This window comes from Aphis gossypii, chromosome 3, assembly GCF_020184175.1.
Source record: "Aphis gossypii isolate Hap1 chromosome 3, ASM2018417v2, whole genome shotgun sequence".
NCBI lineage: Eukaryota > Metazoa > Arthropoda > Insecta > Hemiptera > Aphididae > Aphis > Aphis gossypii.
The window spans coordinates 29,876,780-29,890,433 of NC_065532.1; the positions used below are offsets into that span (position 1 = coordinate 29,876,780).

The window sequence follows — 13,654 nt, forward strand, 5'->3', positions numbered from 1 at the left end:
AGTATTATACTATATTTATATAATATTAGTGCTTAATATACATTGCACATATACACATTCGGAAACTTCAATACAAGTGCAGTAAGTTAGGGTACATTACAATATATTGTTATTATATTTATAATTTACTAGCTATATAAACCAAATTTCAAGATAAAAATTCAGTTATAAAAATTATTTATATTTGTGTTGTAATAATATTATAAATGTATAACCATTTTTATAAATTATTAATATTAATAGATTTATATTAATTATTTAAATGTTCAAGTAACCATTGTTTGCATATTATCTAAATTCATAATCATAGATCTATTATCCTTTGTACAGAAATTAGAGTAGGTACCTAATTTAAAAACTGTAAAAACGATATAGGTTTATTAAAATAAAAATATGTAAGTTCTATGATATTCCTACAAAAATCTTAAAAATTTCAAAATTTTAAAATCAGATTTTGAAAAACTACATTATTGAAGTAATAAGGCGGTTAGTATGTTTGTTGAATATATAATATATCTAGTATCTACTGTTATAATTATATTATATCGATTAAATGTTAAATTACTTATTACATTAATATTTGTTTTTGTGAAAATTTGTAACACAAAATACGAACATGAAAAAAAACTAAATAGTATAAATTATATGTATAGAATATTAACTATTTTATAAAGTAATGGTTCCATTGTTTCTTTGTTATCTTTATAAATTAAAAATGATGTTATTCAAATATTAAATAAGTTACGAAACAAAATAAATATAATTATTTATGTTGAAGTTCATATTGCAACAGTTATTATGTAATTTAAGCGTAAATATTTGCCATAACATCTGTGTCCCAGCAGTATGAATATTTCATTACCGATTGGAAAAATAACTTTATACAGAAGCTGAAAAGTGTAAAAAAATATTAATCAAAAAAGAGGGATTATATGACGTATATTTTAATACGTTACATTATTATGGAAAACATAGCGTATATAGATAGGTAGGTTCACCATTTTAAATTATTCATGAGTATGATAATTGATGAAATAATGTGGTAATCGATATGTTTTGAACGAGCAAATTTTTTCGTAACTTTTTTGTCATAAAGGTATAGTAGTGCATTATTAATTATTGATAGGGTTCTAAAATATTTTTTTCCGCTGTTTTTGTGATATAATAATATAGTATATGTGAACAATATTATATTGTATTAATATCAGGTGTAACATTATAATATAAATTCCATTAGGCCCATTAGGGTACTCAGGTACCTAATATTCTAAATTTCTAAATACTTATTATAGGTTAGGTAAATTTATGATTTAAGCTTGAAAGGCAAAATATAAATAAATATTATTTACGCCAATATTAAAATTGTATAATATAAAATAGATTGTAATTTGTAAGTAGGTATATACATTTTATTTTTTATTTTATTTTATATACATTCATATTAATATGCAATTTATTATAAAGTAATATAAATTTAAAAATCGTAAATAATCAATTTTGATAGTATAATTAAAAATAATATATTATAAACTTACTTATTTATAGTTGAGTATAGTAAATTATAATAAATTTATTGACTAATATTGTACGTTTGGTGCATTTGAACGATGCAATTCTAAATTTAATAACTAGAATAAAACACTTAGCCACTTAAGTACTTACCAGGATTTTCGTACTTATATTCGATACTGTTTCCTTCTCATTTTCCTTTTGTTTTGGTGCTTATGTCAACAAATGAGTATAGTAAACTGGTTTTGCGTAAAAATTCCCGTTTTTCCCTAATTTTTTTTTTTTGGCTTTTGAAAACTATTGGGAATTTCAAAAAATGATCTCCTCAATGCATCAAAGAAATTCATTTTCGAACCGGAAAAGCTACTGAAGTTGAAAACTGAAGAACTATTTCAACACGTTCTACACGACACAGACACACACAAAAAAAAAAAAAAAAAATTATAAAACACACAACATTGTAAAATCAATACATTCATCGCAATAACGATTTACTATCAAATTATTTTTAGATTTTTGTTATAACTAAAAATTACTAGTCGTTGAAACATACACTAGTTGCTTAAATCGGTCATTAAAACATAAACTACCTTTTTTACCTCTCAATTTAAAATATAATTCTTAGACTGACAAATCATCACCATTCAGAATCGTTTTTCGTATACAATGATACTTATCATTGGATTCAAATTTATCACTCCTAAATATAATAGTAATCCACACTGCACGTAATGTAAAGCAGAGCGGTACACACTTGACTATGTTTTTTTTTATGTTACATTACATTAATTTTAGTTTTATAATCAATACTTTACATTTTGGTGTTCGTGGAAGTCATAAATAAATACATATAATAGGCAATTTGGACCATGTTTAAAATGACTCATAAAGATAATTGATAGGTGTTTTATAAATTGCACTTATCGACGCACGTCCAAATGACTACACCTTGCAAGTAATTAATTTACCGTACCCAAACAATGCTATCAAATATTGTCTTGTCGTATTTTTATTACTGCATTATAACTTAAATGTTTAGGAAAATGGAAAAATGCTGTGTCCATTTTCTAAATGCTGAATAATGCAATCAGTCAATAATTAGAATATTTTAAAATAATAATTTATTAACTAGGTATAATCTGTATATACCACCATGCACGAACACTGCAGCGGTGTAGCAATATCATCTATACAACTCGCCGTGTTACATATTAATTATAAAAAAAAAGTTTCTGTTAAGGATATAATGGTATAATAGACTCGTAGTCCGTAGATATGTATTATACGTTCAATACAAATTTGAAACCAATAATTATGTCATATACATTTTAGAGTTCACTTTTAAGTTATCGGAATCCTTCTCCTTTTTCCTGTATTCTCCACACTATTTCTTATTGACACAACTATCCATTACAGGCTTCGTATTAGTGATACCATTTTTAATTATAAAACTATAAATATATTGCAGTCTAGTCATTTGGTTTAAAATAGATAAACAGATAAATGTATTAGTAAGAATAATAATCATTCATTGCAATCGGAAATGGTTCTGAGTGCAGTTTATTTTGTTAAATAATTTGTAATTTTAGCACGTTTTTAACTATTTTACTACTTTTAACTATATTATTATAAAAAATGAGTAAAAAAAATACATATTTTTAATTTAAGTCCTGCTAATAGTATAAGGACCTATCAAATAAATTTACGAATCAAGTACATTTAAAAATATTGAAATTATATATTGATGTCAAAAAAATCAAGATAGGTACTGATTGTTATTTAATATTATACGAATTTCAATATATGAATCATAATATATTTGTTCAATTATATACATGAATAAATTATACATTGACAAAACTTGTTTTATTAAATAAAGACCAGATATAAGATATTTCCAAATATGTCATCTTTCGGAAGTCAAAAAAAAAGGTTAATACATCGTTGTCAAAAAATATTCAAATGTTAAAAAAATATAGGACGTTTTAAAATAAAAATATTATTCTACAATACAATAATTTTTATTTCATAAATTTATAATAACATATATATTATATATTATAACTTAAATTAAGTTATGACGTTCAGATATGTTTTTAATACGATAAGTTTTCTTAAAAAGTCTAGCATCTATCAGGAAGTTAAGCCATATGAATTTTTTTTTACAATATATTATAACAGATATAACTGGATCTTATTTTTCAAGATTTTTTTTTACCTTGTTTTGATTTTTTTGTATTGTATTTGCATAGAAATTATAAGACTTTAGAAACCTGAAACAATAATAAATTTTTCTAAATATGACGGTCGTCATGATAGGTAATAATTTTAGTGATCGGTTTCGGGACGTCTTACTAAGTCGGGGTAAAATATGAAAATTGCATTACGTGATTTATGCATTTTTCACTCTAAATGTTTTCTATAATTTCACTCGTTATTCCTGTAAACAGAATTATTTATTGTACATAAATAGTTTAATGTATTATCATACCAATTATATTAACAAATAACGAATGGCTTCAGGCTTCAAATGGTAATAAGAAAATTGAAATATATTTTTGCAACCTAAGGCTACTGCGGTTTAAAAAAAATTTCTTTCCTTTTTTTCAATTAGTATTTATGTACAGTTATTGATTTAAATTGTTTGCAAATATGAGTTCACATAGTACAATATTAGATACACAATATTTTATAGTTATAAAAATTTTCAGAAAACTCTAAATTTGTTTACAGTGAAAATTCAGTAAAAACATAAAATAAAATATTTCATAATATCTATTACTTTTTTATAATATTATGTATCTTTTATTTTTCGTTAGGTACAAAAAAACTTAAAACTAAATATATAGGTATAAACATAATATAGATATACATTTTTTTATAGATTTTATTATTAGGTGAATTAAAATTTTTACACAGATATTACTTATTAATGGTCATGTTTTAAATGTGTACAGTTAATTAACTTATACAATAGTTATCGAGATATTTAAAATTGATTTTTAATATTTAGTTGCAACTAAAACTATTTATCCCATACCACCTTAAGCTGTACTATTCATATAAATCCTGATAATGAACATATTATATAACAAACAAACTTCAAATATTGTGAAATGATTGATCGGTAAAATAAAATATACGAATACGTTTTGATTGAATGAAATTATATGGTCTATGACTGGTTTTAAGCGCTGGACGTTAACAGTAGTATTAATATATTTTGAAATGGTTGGGTCTACTGCACCGGTCTACAACCATATGTGGCTGTAAACAAAAGAATTAAATTATATACATTATAACCCGTCAATTACATTTTGGCATTCGACAGACATTAAAAATTTAAGAAAACTGTTTCAAAAACTATATTATGTTGAAAAAATAAAATTTTTATAGATATTGTCTTTTTAAATTTTAACGGTGTCGAGTGTCAAAATGAACTGGACGGGTCATATAAATTATTAAAATATGAAAGAGTGTCCAAAAACTTATGTTACCCATATGCTAATCTTACTTTAGACTTAAAATAATTATAGTTAATAAGTTAATAGTTAAAAATTCAATTTTTATAAACTTAATTAGCAGAAAAATATTCTGTTTCAGAATATGAATTGAAAAATATATGCTATTATTCAAAAGAGTAAAACATATAAAATGATAAAAATAAAAAATATTCAAAATATAAATTCTCTGAACTTTTTTTATTTTTGAAGAATTCAAATTATATTTCAAAAAATGTCATAAAAACGTTCATGTTTGTTTTTTAAAAAAATAATGTTAACCTTTAAAACACTTACCATCTATATTAGATGATTTTTTTATAATGAATCAATCAATTTTTAATGTAATTTATAAGTTACAAGCATTTAAAATTATATTTAGCATATTAATATCTTATGGCGTATTACTGTGTCATTCCGGGTACATCGTACATCTAAACTTTAAATACCTGTCACTTATATGTTAGTTTTTGGTTTCGGAAAATGAAATGAAATATGTTTTTTATATATATAAAAAAAATATTTTTAAAAATGTTAATAGATTTTGAAATAATGAGTAATTATAGATAAAACAAAAAAATCACCTTGTATACTGTAATATAATTGGTATAATAATATTTTTTATAGTTGTGAAGAAAGTTTAAATAAACATAAGATTATGTAATTTTTATGTCTCTGAAGTAAGTCAATTGTAAATTAGTAGGTATATTTTTCAAAAACAAAGAAATAATTGTGTACATTTTGAAAGCGTATAAAATCTAATTTCTTTATTACCTACATTATCTATAAGTACGTCTTTAAAATTATGGAGTACTCGACAAAATAGTAAATTTGTCTTTTGATGTGAAATTAATTAATTTTAATAAACGTAAATATTTGTTAAACATTGTATTAAACAAAGTGATGAAGGCTGTAGTACGAAACATCTTCCGTAAACCCAAACATTTTATAATTAAAACCGTGGTTAGTATATAATACTATATTTTACATGTTATAAAATATATTAATATCGATATAGGTAGATGTATTATATTGCATTAGGTACTGAAAAAGTAGAAATTTCTATTTAACACTTGGACAATGTGCACATGAATCGTTGACTTGAGAAATATTTAGGTAAATAAAATACAAATAATCAAATATTATAATAACTGTATTGTTTTGTGGGTATCATACAGACAACATAGAAAACGTGTCTGATAGAATAACATATAATTTGGCCATCAATACTCATTAAATTTTTTTTTCTGATAAAGACTAGTAATATAGATTAGTCTTATAAAATCCAATTACTAAATACATTGTAATAATTTTTAACTTTATTGTATTATTATTTATTTAATATTACTTTCAATTAAATTAAACATACGAATTAGATAGTAATTTAAATTTACGATAGAAATATTTATAGCTGATAATTGTATGATTTTAAATGATGAAATACTGTTAATTTATATTCTGAGCGGAACGATGAATTTATTGATTGTAGTAAAAATATGACGACCGGAAATTATAGTTGGGTCCACCAAAATCAGAAAATTCAACGTGAGTACATTAATAAATTGTTAATAATAATAATAACTTATTAGTTATTAATAAATGTTAAAACGTATATATATATACGGGTATATGTATTATTTAATGGTTCCATTTTTATATTCAGACGTTGTAATAATAATAAATAATCATACATATTATTGCCACGAATTATGTTTTTTAATTATTGTTGTGCATATTTGTAATCTTTTTTCGTTATTTCAGTCCGTACTTAACGCAGTCTAAACATAATTATATTCTTTAAAATAATATACAGTTTACTGAAGTTTTAATCTACCTACCGAGTACCGATCTTTTAACAACTTTACTAGGTATACTTGTAGGCGGTGGGCTTTTATTTTCCGACCTTATTCGGACGATCAACGTCGTATTATTTTACATGACTTGTACATAATTTTTCTTTTATATGATGCTCTTCAATAATGACACTAATTTTTTCTGTTTAAAATTATGATATTCTGAATTTTCAGGTGAAGATTCATATTTACAATTACTTAGATTCTTCTTCTACCAGTATGACTACTCTTAGCTTAGATTATAATTTTTTTGCGCCTTTACTACACTTCTATCTTGTACTTTTTACTTTTGAGTGTTTATAACTCTTAAGATTTTTAGCTACCACATCAATCCATCTTTTTCAGGGACTTCCTCTATGTTGTATTTCTAGTTAAGTTAATGTTAATGTGATTCTATCATTTTATTTTTCGTCTCCTTATTTTGTAATCTAATCATTATACCATTTGATCCCTAAAAAGGGTGGAGGTTTACACATAAAGGACTGAGTGTTATTACTTTAAGTATGACTATTAGTGAGGTATATATATATATTATTATAAACTGCAGGTATACCAAAAATTAACTTTCGAGAAATAACTACTAGATTTTTTGTTAATTTGACTGGACTAATAATACTTTTGAATTCAATAGATATTTTTAAACTGGTTTAAGTATGATAAATCAGTTAAAATTGTAATAATTATACAATCACGCGCGAAGAATGTATACATTTATTGTCCATATATATACAATAATGCACTAATTAATCAAATAATAATATCATCTAACATACAATATAAATTATATGTGCTATGTACCAGCAGTATATTTAATTTAACTTACGTTTTTGTCAAAACATGTTATGATTTCCATGATACGTATTGGGAATTCAAAACTTAAATAATTCAACGGATGTATTCATAGTATGGTTTCTAAAAAAAGGTTCACATATAAGTACAACCTATGGCCACTTTAAACTTATATTTTCAATATATTAGATATTGTGTATACATATATAATAAATCATTCAATAAATTGAGACTTGCGTGCAAAAAATAAATAAAACTTAGATTGACCATCTGTGAATTTGTTTGTTGTTATGATAGCCTAAACTTTTCTTATGTTATTATAAAATATTATTTTTAAATAACTGCATTCAATTTTCAAAATAAAACATATATTATTATGTGAATTTTATTTTTATTAGATACATTCAGAAATTTCACGGAAGTTAATGATAGAAAAATAACTATGTTTACACAACTCTCATATGTATTATTGTCATAGAGGTTTTAAAGAAAAACAATTGTAGGATAATATTTAATAGAAAATAAAATATACTATCATTGCGTTTTAAGATAATATTTATATTTTCTTTTATTAAATATCTAGATAGCTATAAATAAATATATTATAGGTTAGTGATGGTTTGGTTCTTAGTAAATTTTTTTAAACTGAATATGATGAATTGTTTTTAAGCAACTGAATGTCTTATAAAACAGTAAATTCCATAAAAAAGATACACAGATTAATATAAAAATTACTGGGAAAATAATAATATGTTTTTGTCCCTACTATTGCATTACCACAATAAAACTTTTGCTAATAGTCAAATTATTTTTTCAAACAATCAATTAAAAATGACTAAACTTTTAAATTCTTACAATTTTTTATCAATAATATTTTATAGTTTCAGAAAGTTGAATCACGTCATGTTTTTACAGGTTGTGTCTATATAATTGTGTTTAAACATACCTATTATCTAATAAATGAGCCCATTCAAGAACACGATAATATGTATCGAGTCATACCACGGGCTACCGACTACAACATAAAAATAAAGTAATAAATGCATATATACTTATACTCGTATATATAATCAATATTTTTATAATATAATACGTCGCTTCTTGCGACTGCGGCACACCACGGGTTATCACTTTACATAGTATAAAATAATAATAATAATAATAATAATAATAATAAAGATATTGTATGTAAGAGATTATAATACACTTAAAAGAAAAGAAAAATGAGTACCAGCCAAGGTGTGATTGTACCTAGATAGTATATTTTTAATATTGTACTTACATCATCCCTAGAGATTCTGTCCTATGACTCCTATGTGACTACTCTATATTTATTTATTATCGTATAATATATACTGGTAAAGTCGCGTGGAATCGGTTCCTCATAAGTAATATAAGGCCTGGACAAGAAAGAAAAATAAACTCGATGTCACGTTAGAACCACAGCTAGATGGTCGAGAGAAAAAAAGATAATAATAATAAATAGATAATTGGCCAGTATTTTGCATAATCAATCACCGCGGGAGTCGCAATCAAGGTGAGGAGTGCAGTGTTATCGTCATGAAGCCATTTTGAACGTATAATAAGAACTATAAAATAATATATTTTACTGAATAAAAATAACAGATATTTAGTTGATATATCGAAACATAATGAAGTATACGAAAAGCAATTTCAATGAAAAAACAAGGGATACTGAAGCTATTTATTTTATTTTGTTTTAGTCATATGACCAGCGGCGCAGATAAGCTCACCGAGATACGAAGAAAGTTCCCGGTGGGCCGGTCATCGTATTATGACTCTGGGTCGATGTACTTGGATTAAAAAGTATTAGGCCGAGGCTATACACGGCGTTTTCCTCCGCGTTTCGAACGCTGCGTATTCCGCGTCGTTTTCCGTCGAATTGAAAATGCGTTGGTTTATATCGGAGTAGCTATACACGATGGACGTAATATACGCCGCGTTTTAATCCGCGGCGGAAAACGCCGGTCGGCTTGCGTTTTGGCGGGCGAACGCGCCGAAGTAATAAAAGCGGCGTATTACGTCCGTCGTGTATAACTACACTCCGATATAAACCAACGCATTTTCAATTCGACGGAAAACGACGCGGAATACGCAGCGTTCGAAACGCGGCGGAAAACGCCGTGTATAGCCTCGGCATTAAATTATAATTAAGACAATTCCTTAAAAAATGTTTTTTTATTAGAATATATTGGATAGGCCTGTCACACGGTAAAATGTCCTGGCTCAAAATTTTTAGCCAATCCACCGTTGCATATGATTATTGTATGTTGAAAAATTTCGTTCCTAATCAAACATGACACAGCAATGCGTACAAAAGTTTATTTAGTTCACTGTCACCCGAGTAACCCGGTTGTTGACGGTAATACTACTGATTCTTATATTGAACATCATAAGCGGATGATGAGTTGAACAATTGATTATTATGAATTACGATTTATCTATAAGGTAGATCATTTTTATATCTATAGTTATATAAACTAAATTATTAAGATATTACGTTTAAAAATGCAGAGATAACTGCTACATAGTCTCAATTTTGTGATTCAAACTCGGCAACTGGCTATGCTAATAGTAGGTATAATGTAATATGTCTACGCTCGTATCCACCGTTACCGTGCTCTGTTTATTTAAGAGAATTCACCGAGTGAGATATAAACGAAGAGTCAGTAAACTGTAAATCTGTAGAGCAAAATAAAAATGTATAAATATCTTTTATATTAATTACCTAAGTAATCATATATATTCTGGTGTGAATTGCAGACCAGTGGTGGGCCAGGGTGTATGGTAGCTAGTATCCTATTTACATTTAAAATAGTTGTAACTGAGTAAACAGTGTACATCTCAAATATAAACCAATTTACATAATAGTAAAATATTAAGTAATTTAAGACAATTAAAATGTATTTTAATAATTTTATGATGTACAGAAGTAAAAATGTATTACGGTTTGTTTATTATGCTACCACTCGACATCAAATAAATGTTCTTCGGTGAATTGCGACATTAACCAATATTGGCAATTATTATAGCGATTAGTTTTTTTCTTCTTTTTTTATCGCTCGAGGACTAATCATTAGTATAAAATAAAGCCAACAGCTTTTACTGAAATCTTAAAACTTATATTATTAGTAAAAAAAACTTACCAATAACAACTATGTAAAATAAAAGGTTCTTTTCATCGCATAAACGAGTGAAATCTTATTTACGCATAACTATCATGAGGGGCGAAAGTAATCTTATGGTGGTTGTAACTTTTAAAAGAAGAAGCTATCGACTAATACATTATAAGATAATAGCTGAATTAAAAAACAAATGATATTCACTTATTTAAAATTGTATTTAATTGAATGTACACAATTTATGCCTTATGCGAAGGAATGATATATGAATATTCACAAATGTCATTACCTATTATGTTTTGTTATGTATCTACATTTATTTTTTTCTGCGCATATAGATTTTAGTTTCTTTTATAATACTTAAAAGTATTAGCTTCCATAGATTTAATAGCCAATGATTTATATTTTTTTTTGTTTTTATATTATTCTATGATAGTTAATACGTTTAATAAGTATGAAAAAAAAAAATTAAAACAGAAATAAATATTTTTTTAATGCTTCCATTTCCCTACTGAGCAAGCCTAGGATTTTTTTTTTTTAAATTGGTTTGTTTATAGATCAATAATATAATATATATTTTTTCTAACTTAATTCTTTATTTAACAATCTGTTACAAATTTGAACAATAAGCTTAATTTATATATTAATAAATATAACAGGAATGACGGAGTGAAGATTGGTCTTGGAATTGAAGGTCTTCAGTGTTAGAGGTATTTCGTCAAGATATTAGTAGTTAAACTATATTACACACTTTTACATTTTTTTTTCAATTTATCTTAGCAGGTCACTACAGTACTGTCTTTTTAGTCTTTTTTTGAGGATTACCTGGAATAGTTGCGGATGAGAGTTGAGTAATAAGAGGGTTTAGGTGTTGGGTTAGTCAGCTATTGAAACGCTTGTAATAAAGTTTGACTAATTCGGTGACAGTTGATATTTTTAAATCAGAGTGAAGAGATTTATTGGAGATATAGAATGGAGTTTTTGAAACTGTTGAAAGAATTTTGGATTGAAACCTTTGAATACGGTTAGTATTAGTTATTTTAAATCAATAATATATCATTTTAATGAACGGTGTGCGAAAGCTTAACAGATTTTTTTTTTTTTGAAATAATATGAATATGGGAATTTACAAATTCTTGGAACTCGAAGCATCATGTTGAATACTATTACGTGTACGTCGAACGTTTAATAAACACACGTTAGGTACCTACTGTATTTATTGCACATTAAAAACCTAAAAAAAAACTTTTAACACATCACTACTTAATATATTATATACATTATAAAAGGTAGATCACAGACTCACAAGTATACTTGCATCTAGTTCCCTGCTTTATAAAAACAGCCGAACAACATTCATCTTGCGGTAACACGTTTTTCCCTATCAATATGTTGTTTTTTTTTTTCATTTACTTAACATTTTGAGAATACAGTTTTTATTTTTTAAACTTAATATTTAAAAACTTTGTGAAAAATGTCATAATTATTATAAGTTTTTTTTTTTTTTGAAAAATTAGAAAAAAATGCATTGTAGTGTTTAGGTTTTTATTGTCTCACCTATACATTTAAACCCGTGAAAAAATGCTAAATTAAAAAATTTGTCAACTATTTAAAAAAATTTAATTTGTGAACACATTTGATCATATATAGGTATATATATAGACTTAAAATTTTGATTGAAACGGTTATTACAGTTTTTATATTAATATGATGTAGAGCAGTGCTTCTTTTTAAGTTGCTTGAATTTTGAAAACGTCATTTTTTTAACTATCCAACCGATAATATTTAATATCCTATAATTAAAGAATGAATTTCAGACAATAAAATGTAATTTTAACCGTTTGTGATCATTACATTTATAATTAAGCCTTGACAATAATATTATTTTTCAGCTACAGCGAAATACTCGCGATCCGACGTGTAGAGATTTACAAGGAGTAATATATTATTTTTTACAGATATATTTCCATAATTCAATATAAGTGGCGGTATTTCGAAATTGTTCTCTCGATAATTCATTCGGATTTTGAAAGTATCGGACAGGTGAATTGATGTGCGCTTATTGAACGATACTTGCGTACGTATATGCAATATAATGTCTAAGTATATAGGATAATACAACTATCTATAAATCTATTTAAAATATAAATGCATATATTCAACACCGACGTTCAGTGTACGTAAATATTATTTATTTTTACATTATTGTTATTATTGTTTTAAACTGTAAGAATAAATAATAATAATACATAATAAGTACCTACTGATTATCTATTACTATTAACTAGTCAGTCATGCAAGACTTGCCCTATATAATATATACATATTTAATATTATATTACACACATAAATATATATACACTAAACATGGCGATTTAGCAAATATTTAGATCATCTATCTCCTTCTAACGTTTAATAATAATGCATATATTGAATTTTAAAATTTATTTTAAGACCATATTTTTAAAAACTTAGATTTTTCATCAACTACATTTAAATAGCATCCTATTGTCAAATGAATAATATTATAATCATTAATTACACATATTTCATACATCAAAAAACCACATGTTTAATTAGTCTTAGGCTTCATTCCTTAGGTATTTTACTTAATAAATCTGAAAGTAGGTACTCGATCAAATTTTTATTTTGATACATTTTAACAGTGTATAGTAAAAAAAAATTCCACTGTATAACACTGTGAATAAGTATAATAAGAAATCTAATTATATATGAAAATTCAGTCCTTCAAATGATTGAAGGAATACATAACTAGAGTAACTCGGTGAACAATGAATATACTTGGTGAATCACCTTATAAGGGTGGTTTTATGGACATTTATTCTTATACGTCTTATAT

At 25.3% G+C, this 13,654-nt stretch overlaps 1 long non-coding RNA gene across 1 annotated transcript; it reads right to left on the bottom strand.

Annotated features, from left to right (window-relative positions):
* Positions 1-3,597: 3,597 nt before the first annotated feature.
* LOC126551205 (uncharacterized) lies at positions 3,598-8,021 on the bottom strand. The gene is made up of 3 exons (XR_007605071.1): positions 7,686-8,021; positions 3,865-3,949; positions 3,598-3,782 (listed from the first exon to the last, which is right to left on the bottom strand). It is a non-coding gene; the product is annotated as an uncharacterized LOC126551205 (long non-coding RNA).
* Between the last annotated feature and the right edge of the window lie 5,633 nt (positions 8,022-13,654).